Source organism: Eublepharis macularius, chromosome 17, assembly GCF_028583425.1.
Source record: "Eublepharis macularius isolate TG4126 chromosome 17, MPM_Emac_v1.0, whole genome shotgun sequence".
NCBI lineage: Eukaryota > Metazoa > Chordata > Lepidosauria > Squamata > Eublepharidae > Eublepharis > Eublepharis macularius.
This window is the reverse complement of record NC_072806.1, coordinates 36455620-36467515: the sequence shown is the minus strand read 5'-3', so window position 1 is coordinate 36467515 and position 11896 is coordinate 36455620. Positions and strand designations below refer to the sequence as shown.

Here is an 11896-nt window from a genome sequence, read left to right as displayed (position 1 = left end):
TATCAGGTATTCCTTTGGAACCGCATGGCGGCCTTCCTGGAGAAACTCCCAGCAGACCAGAGAGTGTTGGCGAAGGTGATCCTCGATGAGGCCCTGAGGCTTTCCCGGCAACAAATAAATGCGGGCCGTGACACAGTTGACACCTCTGCGAGGGCACTGGCTTCTTCCATCGTCCTGCGCCGACACTCGTGGCTCCGCACAACTGCGTTGCCAGTGGAGACACGCAATAAGGTGGAGAACCTGCCATTTGAGGGGCAATCCCTGTTTTCTACCAAAACGGATGACTACCTGTCGCAGAAGCGCAAGGATCGTATTACAGCCAGGTCCTATGGTATTCTCCCGGCCAGACCACCCACCGAGAATCGTGGCCAGTATCGCCCTGCCCAGGGTTATCGTGGACGACAACACCGGTACCAGCCGTATCCACGCTATGGTTCCTACCGGCCATTCCAACCACCAGGCTCTTACCAGCGCCGGAAGCCTACCTACCGCCCTCGTCGCGGCCCTCATGCCTCCGATACCAAAGAGTCGGCTACGCAACCAAAGCAGTTCTGACTAGAGCTCGAACAGTCTGTCGTGTTTGGAAACAGATTGGCTCAGTTTGCCTCTGCATGGGCGGAGATTACGTCCGATAGTTGGGTTCTTAAAATCGTTACAGTTGGATATAAAATTCAGTTTGATGTTTACCCAGTGTTGTCTCTTCCTGACCACTCAATACAATCCTCTTCTCATAACTTACAGACTGAGGTTGTAGCACTGCTAGAGAAAGGGGCTGTGCGGGAGGTGCTCCCTCAGGACCCCCCCTTAGGTTTTTATTCCAGGATGTTCTTGGTAGACAAGAAAGATGGAGGGGTACGACCCATCTTGGACCTACGAGAACTGAATAAGTTCGTTCTCGTCAAGAGGTTCAGGATGCTTACCTTGAACACGGTCCTCCAGTTAATGCCCGAGGACATGTGGTTCGCTGTCCTGGACCTCAAGGATGCATATTTTCATATTGCCATCCATCCTGATCATTGGAAGTACCTTAGGTTTCTATGTAACAATAAGGCCTACCATTACCAAGTGCTTCCCTTTGGTCTCTCCACAGCCCCACGAGTTTTTTCTAAGTGTATGGCTGTGGTAGTGGCTTATTTGAGGGAACGGGGTTGTACCATCTATCCCTACCTTGACGATTGGCTTCTAGCAGCTCCCTCTGCTGATGCACTCATGGCCCAGATTAGTACAGTGATGCTCACCTGCTCCCGGTTAGGGCTTTTGGTCAATTTGCAAAAGTCTAACCTTACCCCATCCAGAAGAATACTGTTTATCGGTATGGAACTGGACGGTGGCGTAAATAGAGGTTTTCTCCCCAGGGAGCGTGCTTTAAAGATTGGCAGGATGGTGAACCTTTTTTCTAAGTGCAGGTTCCAATCCGTAACAGTGATCCAGAGGCTATTGGGCTACATGGCCTCTTCTACAGCTGTCACCCCTATGGCCCGGTTGCACATGCGACCTCTCCAGCTGTGGTTCCTGTTGGTTCATGATTTTGAGCACGATTCCCAGGATAAACGATATTCCATCCCCAGAGGGATTATCCGGGCCTTACGATGGTGGCTCGATGAGACTAACCTCCTTGGGGGTGTTGCGTTTGGGTCCATCCAAACCGAGATCACAATCTCCACTGATGCCTCCACGGTAGGATGGGGAGCCCAGTGTGGTGCCCTGAGGGCACATGGGGTTTGGTCAGAGCAGGAACGGGAAGATCACATTAACCTGCTAGAATTGAGAGCGGTCCGTTATGCCCTTATCGCTTTCGCAGACACGCTGCAGCAGAAAGCAGTTCAGGTGCTCACAGACAATTGCACCACGATGTTCTACCTGAACAAGCAAGGGGGCACTACATCCAGGGCCCTCTGCGACGAGGCCGTTCGGATCTGGAACTGGGCCGTGGACAGAGGCGTGTTCATTCAGGCGGTCCATATTCCTGGCACCACCAATGTCATCGCGGACACGCTGAGTCGGATGCGATTCGACAGCTACGAATGGACCGTAGCAGACAGATACCTGAACGCCATCTTTTTGGACTGGGGGTTCCCAGACGTAGACCTCTTTGCTGTAGAGGCCAACAAGAAGGCCCCACAATTCTGCTCCAGGGGAGGGCTAGGTCGCCGCTCCCTGGGGGACGCGTTCCAGATACGCTGGACAGGGCGCCTGTTTTATGCCTTCCCTCCGTTCCCACTGCTGTCTCGGGTTGTCAGCAAAATCCAGAGGGATGGGCCGCACTTAATTCTAGTGGCCCCCTTCTGGCCCAGACAAGCATGGTTCCAACATGTCATGCAGCTTTCACAGGGGTCATATTATCGGTTTACTCTGAACCCGGACCTTCTGTCCGACAAGGGGGTTTGGTATCACGACCTACCCAAACTCAACCTCACTGCTTGGCACATTCGGGGACGGAGGGGATGTCTGACAGGGTAGCTGAAATTTTGCTGAATGCCCGTAGGGACACCACTCGCAGGTCGTACGCAGCTAAATGGAAGCGATTTGAGGCCTGGGCTGCGACCAACGCAGTTAATGTTTGGGATTGCCAGTTGTCTTCTGTGTTTGAGTTCCTCCTGTCCCTAAAGGATGGGGGACTCTCTAATTCCTCTATTAAAGTTTATTTGGCTGCCATTTCAGCCTTTCACCCTAAAATAGATGGGAAGACGGTGTTCTCCCACAGTTTGTCAAAGTCTTTTTTGAAAGGGTTGTACAATATGTTTCCACAGGTCAAGGAAATTGTTCCCCAGTGGTCACTACAAGTAGTGTTGGCGGGGCTTATGAAATCACCTTTTGAACCACTGGCCACCTGTGATTTGAAATGGTTATTCTGTAAGGTGGCCTTTTTGATAGCCATTACGTCTGCCCGTAGGGTTAGCGAGCTGGCTGCGCTGAGGTGGGACCCTCCCTTTTTGAAGGTCCATCAGAATAAGGTGGTGCTGAGACCTGACCTTCGTTTTAGACCCAAAGTGTCCACGCAATTTCACACCTCACAGGACATTGTCCTACCTATCTTTTTTCCTGACCCTTCTGATAACTCTGAAAGGGCTCTACATTCTTTGGATGTGAGAAGGGCTATTTTATTTTACCTCCACCGTACATCACAGTTTAGGAGTGCCAAACAACTGTTTGTGTGCTATTATGGGCCCAGGAAGGGAAAGGCTGCCACGGCCCAGTCAATTTCTCGCTGGGTCACTCAGACTATTAAGGCCTGCTACTCGCATGCTAGGTTACCTTGCCCGTTGGAGGTAAAAGCTCATTCCACCAGAGCGCAAGCTGCCTCTGCGGCCTTCCTTAGGGGCGTGCCCTTGCATGACATCTGCAGGGCTGCAACGTGGTCGTCTTCTGACACGTTCGCTAAACATTACGCACTAGATGTGTGGGAAAGGAAAGAGGCTGCTGTTGGTCAAGCAGTGCTTCAGTCTCTTTTTCGGTGAGAACACATGCCCGCCTCCTGGGTAAGTGGCTTGTGAGTCTCCCATGTGGGGCTGCACAGAAGACGGACAGTGAAAACAGAGTTGCGCTTACCGTAACTACTGTTCATTGACGTCTTCTGTGCAGACACACAACCCTCCCTCCTACCCCGCTGTGTTCTTCCAGATGATGTGAAGGCATTCGGCGGCAAAGGAGAAACTGAGGGGAAAGGGGGCGACGTCGCCCAATGTCGCTCGGGCGGGAAACGGCCGCGCATGCGCATTGGGAAGGACGTGCGCCCCCTAGTGGACGTTTGCTAGAAAGAAAAATCCGGTCGGCAGGCCTGCGCAGGCGCAGTCCCATGTGTGTCTGCACAGAAGACGTCAATGAACAGTAGTTACGGTAAGCGCAACTCTGTTTTCCTTAACCACCAATGTGGAAGTAGGTGAATATCTTGGGGGAGATCACCTCCCTTTGATTCTTGAATTCACACCTCAGCAGATGGATATGCCCACCTATATCACTATGGCCCCCCAAGATCGGGCCCTTTTCAAGAAATCTATCAAATGGTCCCATGAGATCGAGTCCCAGATAGCTGAATTGCTTAATCAAGGAAAGCCTGATATATGCTGGGCACAACACTGCCATTCAGATGAAACGCAAGGAGGCTTGGAATATTATAGAATGTTGATGAGGAGTTTGTCATCTTTCTTCTCTGTAGATAAGAGGGTTATTAAGCAAGAAAATGTTGCACCTAATTTAAGGGGTAATAATTGGTATGATGAGGAATGTAGAAAGCTGAAGAGATTAATCAGAACACAGTTTAGAGTTGCTAAAATCACAGGTCTTCAGAAGGAAGTTGTAAAGATCAGACTTCTTAAACAAGAATACAGGAAGACCATTAAAAGGAAGAAAGAGTTGGCAGCCTTGAAAGACTGGGAATCCCTTCATCTAGCGACAGTAAAAAATGATCATAAGCTTTTCTGGAAGCTAGTCAAAAATTCATCTACTTACTCACGTGAAAACTCAGATATTACCACACACCAGTGGATTTCTCATTTTAGTGCCCTTTTTCAGAGTACAAAAGAACCTATACAAACCACTATCACAGTACCTTGCTTTTCAAATGAGAACACTGGAACTTGGCCAATGGTCTCTCCAAGCCAAATAACTAATATAATAAAACGTCTGAAACAGGGCAAAGCACCCGGACCAGATTTTACCCTCCTGAATTGTTCCTAATGAACCCTGACTGGTGGGGGGCTTGTTTAGCTCCCATATTTTCATCAATAAATAGTTCAGGTTCCATGCCATCTGACTGGAAGCGTTCAATTATAATCCCAATTTATAAGAAAGGTAACAGGTCCGACCCTCATAACTATCGTCCTATAAGCCTACTTTCTATTCCAGGGAAAATCTTTGCGGCACAACTTCTTGATAGGTTAACGGATTGGATGGATCAAGAAGCAGTACTCTACCCTGAACAAACAGGCTTCCGTACAGGGGCCTCGACTATGGATCATTGTTGGGTTTTACACCATCTAGCAAGCAAATATTTGGCACCCCCCGGCGGTAAACTCTATGCGGCCTTCATGGATTTGAAGACCGCATTTGACTCTATTAATCGTTGTAGATTGTGGCGTAAATTGTCAGAATCTACAATAGATAAAAGACTTTTATATTTAATAACGAACTTATATACTGACACTTCCGCCCAAATTAGGTACAACCGGCAGGGTCAATTAACTCCAAGTTTTCAAACCGATAAAGGTGTGAAACAAGGTTGTTTGCTGGCTCCATCCTTATTTAATCTATTCATTAATGACATGATTCCATTTGTGAAATCACATACCAGACACCCCACTTATCTAGCAAATACTCCAATTTCGATTCTTTTATACGCAGACGATGCTCTCCTTATCTCCAAAACAGAACTAGGTTTAAAATCACTAATTAACGCATTTATTACATATTGTAATAATGAGGAACTTAAAGTTAATTATGCTAAATCAAAAGTCCTGAGATTTTCCAGGTCCTTCCATAACGGCCCCAAATCGATAAGAGTACTGGGAGGGGCTTTGGAGAGAGTCCCCTCCTTTAGTTATCTCGGTATCACTTTTAACTACAATCTATCATGGAAACCACATATTCAGGCTGCTCTGAAGGCTGCAAACATCTCATCAATGGCAATTAAAAAATTCTTTTACTCCAAAGGAGCAAAACATATACCAGCAGCCATTAGGATTTTTAATGCTAAGGTTATCCCACAGATACTTTATGGGTGTGGAGTGTGGATTGAAGGTGTATCCGACAACCTTGACACCCCTCTACACACATTTTTGAGGGAGATAGCGGCAGTCCCGAGATGCGTAGCAGGTACTGCACTTAGAGTCGAATTCGCCCAACCCTCAATTGAGAAGAGAGCATGGATTACAGCCTTTAAGTTGTTCTTGAACAAGGAAATTTACAAGGACAATTCAGGGAAAGTAGGTTTTGCACACTTGATCCCGCAGGATACCTATAAGAGTAGCCGAACTAATTTAATTAACCAGAAACTAAAAATTCTGGATATTGATATAACATCTTTACAGTCAAATGAGGCCCTAAGAGTTATAAAATTAAAACTAAAGGATCTCGATTACAGCAGTACTCTCCAGAGAGCCAGGCGTACATGTTCGGGCTTATCCCTGGGACTTTCACCCCCAGAGGCTATTCCATCTTATTGCTATTCTTTAAAGATTCCAGCTCAACGCAGAGCCTTCACATTGGCTAGACTTTACTCCTTCCCCTCTAAAGTGCTTTCTGGTCGTTTCTCTGGACTCCCTTATTCTGAACGAGTTTGTGACTGTGGACAAGGAAAGTTAGAGACCTTGGATCATATAATAGTTTTTTGCCCTAAGTGGAGTAAGGAAAGAGAGAGATTTATTATTCCTATTATGTTAAAAGAAAAGCTTCCCTTCCTTCCTTGGGCAATCTCAGTGCTACTGTCTGATAACTTTCCTGACAATCAAACCTCTGCTATAGTGGCTTCCTTTTTAGCCACGGTGATAAAGAAACAAAATCTTCATGAGCTTAGATAGTTTAAAGTGATAATGACGAGTTATGTCTGTGTGAATTGGGTCTGTTCAAGTGTACAGTTCATATTTTGTTGGTGTTGGTATGGCTTATGGCTTCGGCCAGAAAAGCAATAAACAATAAACATATTTACATTATTCCAAGTCAGACCATTGATCTACTTACCTCTGTATTGTCTACTCTGACCAGTATCAGCTCTCCAGAATTTTAAATCCTTTAGATAATGTTGAGCCTCTGCAGGCAGAGCAGAACCCCCTACTAAACAATGAGCCCTCCTCTAGGAATATATATTCTTGGGGTTTTGTACTATCTTTCTTCTAAGGATCGCAGTGTGTACATGGTTCTCCCTGCTATTTTTTCCCTCACAACAAGCACATGAGCTAGGATAAGCTAAGTGAGAATGAGAGAGGGGCCGATTCCAGACGGCCAGAAATAGCGTTTTTTCCGCGGGAATAATCGCTTACCGGCCACGCGTATATTTTCGCCTCCATCCGCTTTGTCTCGTCTCCATCCGCTTTGTGCTGTGCCGTCCCGCTTCCGGATGTTCGCACGGCCAACTGAGGGACCCGGGATTGGTTCTTTCCTCCCCGCCACAACTGACGTCGGGGGCCTTCATTGGTTCACATCTCGGGGTTTTTTTTTTTGTCTTTTTTCTCATTTTGCGCAAATGCGCATGTGTGCGAAAACGCGGCATCGACGATGCTCTCGATGATTGGTCGGGAGCGTCTTGCGAGGTACATTGGTTGACGATGTGGCCCCTCTCAGCCATCTGCCTCGAGATTTTTTGGAAGTAGTCCAGGTTCCTATGGGTGCTTCGGAGAGCTTCCTGTATCTTCTCCTCCCCCCAGAAGTGTAGCAGATCCGTTATCTCTCTATGCCACCAGGACACCCCCCGCTTCCCAGCCACTTTCCCTCCGCCGGCCATGCTGCTCCCGACAAGCGTGTGTGCCTGTGCCTGCGTGCTGTGATTTCTTGGCAACCGAGATGGCCCCCCCCCAAATGCCCCTGCAATCGGCGCACAAGTCTGCAGGGCAAAGGTCAGCGATACGTCTCAGGGTTGGATTCTCTGAGGGTGACAAAATGGCAGCTGATAGTAAAGCTTCAAGTGCGCATTTCAGGAGGGCCACACCAACGCAATTGCGCACATGCAGAAAATGGATAGAAAAAAAACTTGGCCACGCGTCCTGATGCTGATTATGCATCTGTGCACATTTGCACAGTTCTATGTTTGCAGACGCGCGAGTGCGCAAATGGTGCCTTAAAAAAAAATGGTGATATTGTGGCCGGCCACCCGGCAAAGGTCTGGAAAGGGGAGTGCCTCTCCGCTGCGACGAATCGTCATGAAGTGGCCAAACCCGCCATACCATATTCACACCGTCCGCTTTTATAGCGCGACCGAGCGCCATGGACCGCAGGTAAGCCGGGACGGGAAATTGCGGGTTTTTATGAGTGCTGTCGCTTGAAAAGCGAAAGCACTCGCTTTATTTTTGCCCGTCTGGAATTGGCCAGGGATTCTGGAACGATCATACCACACACTGACTTTCTGTAGTTGCTTCATACTAAGTCAGATATTTGATCCATCTATCTCAGTATTGTCCATTCAAACAGAGTTTGGGGCATTCAAAGTACAAATCAATTTCACTTTTGGCAAATCCATTGGCAACTCAGGAGTGTACAGAAGTCCTCCAAGACACATTGTTAATCTTATCAAAACTCTTTTAGCTTCAATAATGTTTTCCCCTTAAGTAAGAACTCCCAATCTGGATTTTGCTTTTGGTAAAATGTGGGAACTCAGGAAAGGATCTCTAACAAATGAAAAAGTTTCAGCGCTATCAGAAAGTTTACAAGCCACAGGTGGAGAAAGCCGAGAGACTGCTTCTAGACCTAGTATAAGCATATCACGTTAGAGGGGAGTACAATGTTGGATGTGTTTTAACAAGCAGTTGAGGTTGTTCACATGCTTAGAAGAGACGACTTGAATTGACACCCAGCAGTGGGTATTTGCCTACAGGTGTGTCCATGTGAGCTTTTTTGGGTGGGGAGGGGAGTGGTACATTTACTGCTGCACAAACCATGCATTATTTTGAACTTGTTAGTTCCTCTTTGTCCATCTCTATAGCAAACAGGAATGGGGCTATTGTGAATGGTCTTGTCTGTGTGACCCAAAGCTCACCAAACAACGGGGGGCTCGTCTCTAGTTTAGAAGGTTTTGAGTCAAACATCAGTAGACTTAACAGAGGTTTAGTCATTATATAGAGCTGTGTTAAGTCTGTCTGTAGCAGTAGAAAAGAGCAGGAGTCCAGTAGCAACTAGAAGACTAACAAAATTGGTGGTTGGGTAGGAGCTTCTGTGAGCCGCTCACAACTCACTTCAGGTATCTGAAGAAGTAAGCTGTGGCTCACAAAAGCTCCTAACTTATATATTTGACATACATGGGCGGTAGTAGACCCTGATTACCAGATGACGGGACAAGTAAGCTCATGCTCTGCTTGGGGGTTCCCGGAGCCATTTGCTTGGCTGCTCACTGTTGGAGTGAGAAGATTGGACTAGGTAGAACTTGGTTTGATCTAGCGAAAATTGTATCTCCCACCTTCTATCCTATCTTCATCCTCGTGCAATTTCTTTTTGTATTCTGAGTAGTAGTAAAATGACTGCAGTGAGCACATTGTGTCCCAAGAGAAAAATACTCATTTTTTCCCTTTTTAAACTGTTCAGATTCTTTTATATATGTGTATATATATGTATGTATGTATGTATGTATGTATGTGTATATGTATATATATATGTATGTATATGTGTATATATATATATATATATATGTATGTATATGTACATATATATATATATGTATGTATGTATGTATGTATGTATTGTTTTTCACATATACATAGAATAAACTGTTCAGATTTATATCCGCAGAGATTTTTGTTCTGATGAGGGGCTCGAGTCCAACCAAAGGACGAACCGCTTGCATGCCACTGCCAGCTCGGGTGTGATATATTCTGCAAGTTAACTCGGCCTTATCTCCACCGGCAACGACCTTGCCCTTTAAAGCACCGCCCGATGAGCCCGCAACGCCCTTCCACGGGAAGGCAGCGTGGCTCGCCCCGCACGCCGGTCCATTGCCGCCACCCGACCAGCGCGCAAAGGGACAGAGCGCCTGGCCCCGCCTCCGCCTCCCAAGAGCCAATGGGAACCCTCGCCAGGCCTCTCAGGCCATCGCCGCCTCCTCCTTGGCCCCTCCTCCCGGCGCGGCCCTGATTGGTGACACCCCACGGGTCGGGGCCAATGAGGAGGCCGCCTTCCGCCGCCGCGGAAGGACTGGGCGGGCAGTAGGGAAAGCGGCGGTGGGCGGGACCGGGTGAGTGACCTGGAGTAACCCCTTCCCCGTCGGCCCGCTGCGCGTTGCTGCTGCTGCCGCCGGCGGGGAGGGAGAAGGGGCGGGGCTAAAAAGCACGCCAGCGACGGATGCTTCTTTGCCGGGAGGCGGGCGGGGGGCGGGGCTGGCGTGTTCCGCGCGCCTCTGGCCCGCCGCGGCGCTGAATGGGAGCGCGCTTGCCGGCCCTCGCCTCCTCGCCAGCCTGCTGCGCCCAGCCCGGAGAAGGCGGCGGCCCCCTCTGGAGGTGAGCGCCACGCGCGGCGGGGGGGAGAGGGACGGGGCCGGTGGGGGCGCCCTGCCCTTTCCAGCTGGGGCGCCCCCGATGCCCGCGGAGAGGGGCGCAGCCCGGCGGGTGGATCCGCTCCGTGGCCGTGGGGACGGGCGGTCAGGGGGATGCTCATTTCCTTGCAGGGGTCGCCTGTGCTGCTGGCTTCCTGGAGGGGGGCCTTGCGGGAGAGACAGGGAGAATTAAGGGGTGGAATCCTGCCCTCAAGGCATAGCAGGCTTATTTCGCCGCCCCCTGGTGGGGTTTTCGTGGCAGGAGACTATCCGAGGGGCTTTGCCCTTGCCTGCCTCTGCATAGCGACCCTGGTCCTCTTTGGAGATCTCCCATCTAATTACTAACCAGGTCTGATCCCGGGCTTGCCTGGTCTATCCAAAGCAGGTGGTGGTGGAGAGTGCCCTCAAGTCATAGCTGGCTTTTGGCGCCCCCTGGTGGGGTTTTCATAGCAAGATCCATCAGAGGGGCTTTGCCATTGCCTGCCTCTGCAATGCTAGTCTTCCTTGGAGGTCTCCCGTCCAGTTACTAACCAAGGCTGGCCCTGCTTAGCACCCACTATCTGACGAGATCCGGCTCTCTGGGTCTTTCCCCCCCTGGTCTCCTAACACGGGTCAGTGGGGCATTGGGTCAGTGGGGCATTGAGGTGGCTCCGTTGCAGCACATGGGGTGGGGCTGAACAATCAACAGTGATTGTGGTGGAAGCGGCGGCGGACCAGGATGGAGCATCCCGGTGGACTGAACCGATCCCCTTCTCGGTTTTCCTGTGTGTCTGCCAGGACCAATGCCACCTCATGCCCCTGTTCATTTCTGGGTTTTCGAGGCCCAGGAGAAATTTCTAGGGCAGAAAGGAGCAGCAGGTTCCTGTGTGTGTGGAGATGGAGGAAGGAGACAGGCCAGCTGGTGCTGATGCTGGGGTTGCCTTCTGAAAAGACGGTGGCTGCAGCTTGGGCCTTTTCGGAAGAGCTCTCCAGGCTCCGATCTCAGGCATGTGTGGTGCCATGCGGTTCTTCCCCTCAATGTGCTTTATGCAGCTGGCATTGGAAGGGCGAAAGAAGTTATTAGCAGCTCTGTGTGTAAAGTAAAGTAAAATTGAAAAAACCAGAAGGCAGTCTGCATAATCTGTGCCGTTAGGCCCAGCCAAATGACATATAACTGTGGGCAAGCGTTGGAGTCTTTAAGGGGAGAGGGGAGGAGGCGCCGACAGGGATGTTGTCGGTGAGAAGTTTTATGTGTGTAACTGCGTGAGGTGGGAGAACAATGGTGTAAGCTGCTTTGGGTCCCCATGAGGGAAAAAGCAGGGAAGAAATACCTAATGAATAAATGTGATAGAAGATACAGCCCACTTCTTAAGCAAGGGATGCTCTCTGATTTTACGTCTCCCCCTTTCTGCATGCCCGCTGACCGGGGTGTGGTGTGTGTCTGGCCCCAGCTAGTAATGCTGCCACCTCACCTAATGAGAGAGGCTGGCTATGGCTCTATTGTAACAGCCTCCTCTATGTTTCTTGTCCACCCCCCCCCCCCGCAATCCACCTGCAAATCTCTTCACTGACAAACTGTCAGTTTTTTTAAAGGCCTCCTGAAGCCCTTGAGCAATAATGGACGTGGTTGTCTGTGAATGTGTTCCTTTCTTCCTCTTGCATTTATTGACTTACCACAATTTTATCCTGTTCTTCTTCTGGATCATCTGACGAAGAGAACTTGATTCTCGAAAGCTTATGCTAAAATAA

At 49.3% G+C, this 11896-nt stretch overlaps 1 protein-coding gene across 1 annotated transcript in view; it reads left to right on the top strand.

Annotated features, from left to right (window-relative positions):
- The first annotated feature begins 10077 nt into the window (after window positions 1-10077).
- Window positions 10078-11896, top strand: part of ACACA (acetyl-CoA carboxylase alpha) — a 297390-nt gene continuing 295571 nt past the window's right edge. The window contains exon 1 of the mRNA XM_055001998.1: window positions 10078-10133. The gene's annotated coding sequence lies outside the window, so the exon portion shown is untranslated. The remainder of the gene's footprint in view (window positions 10134-11896) is intronic.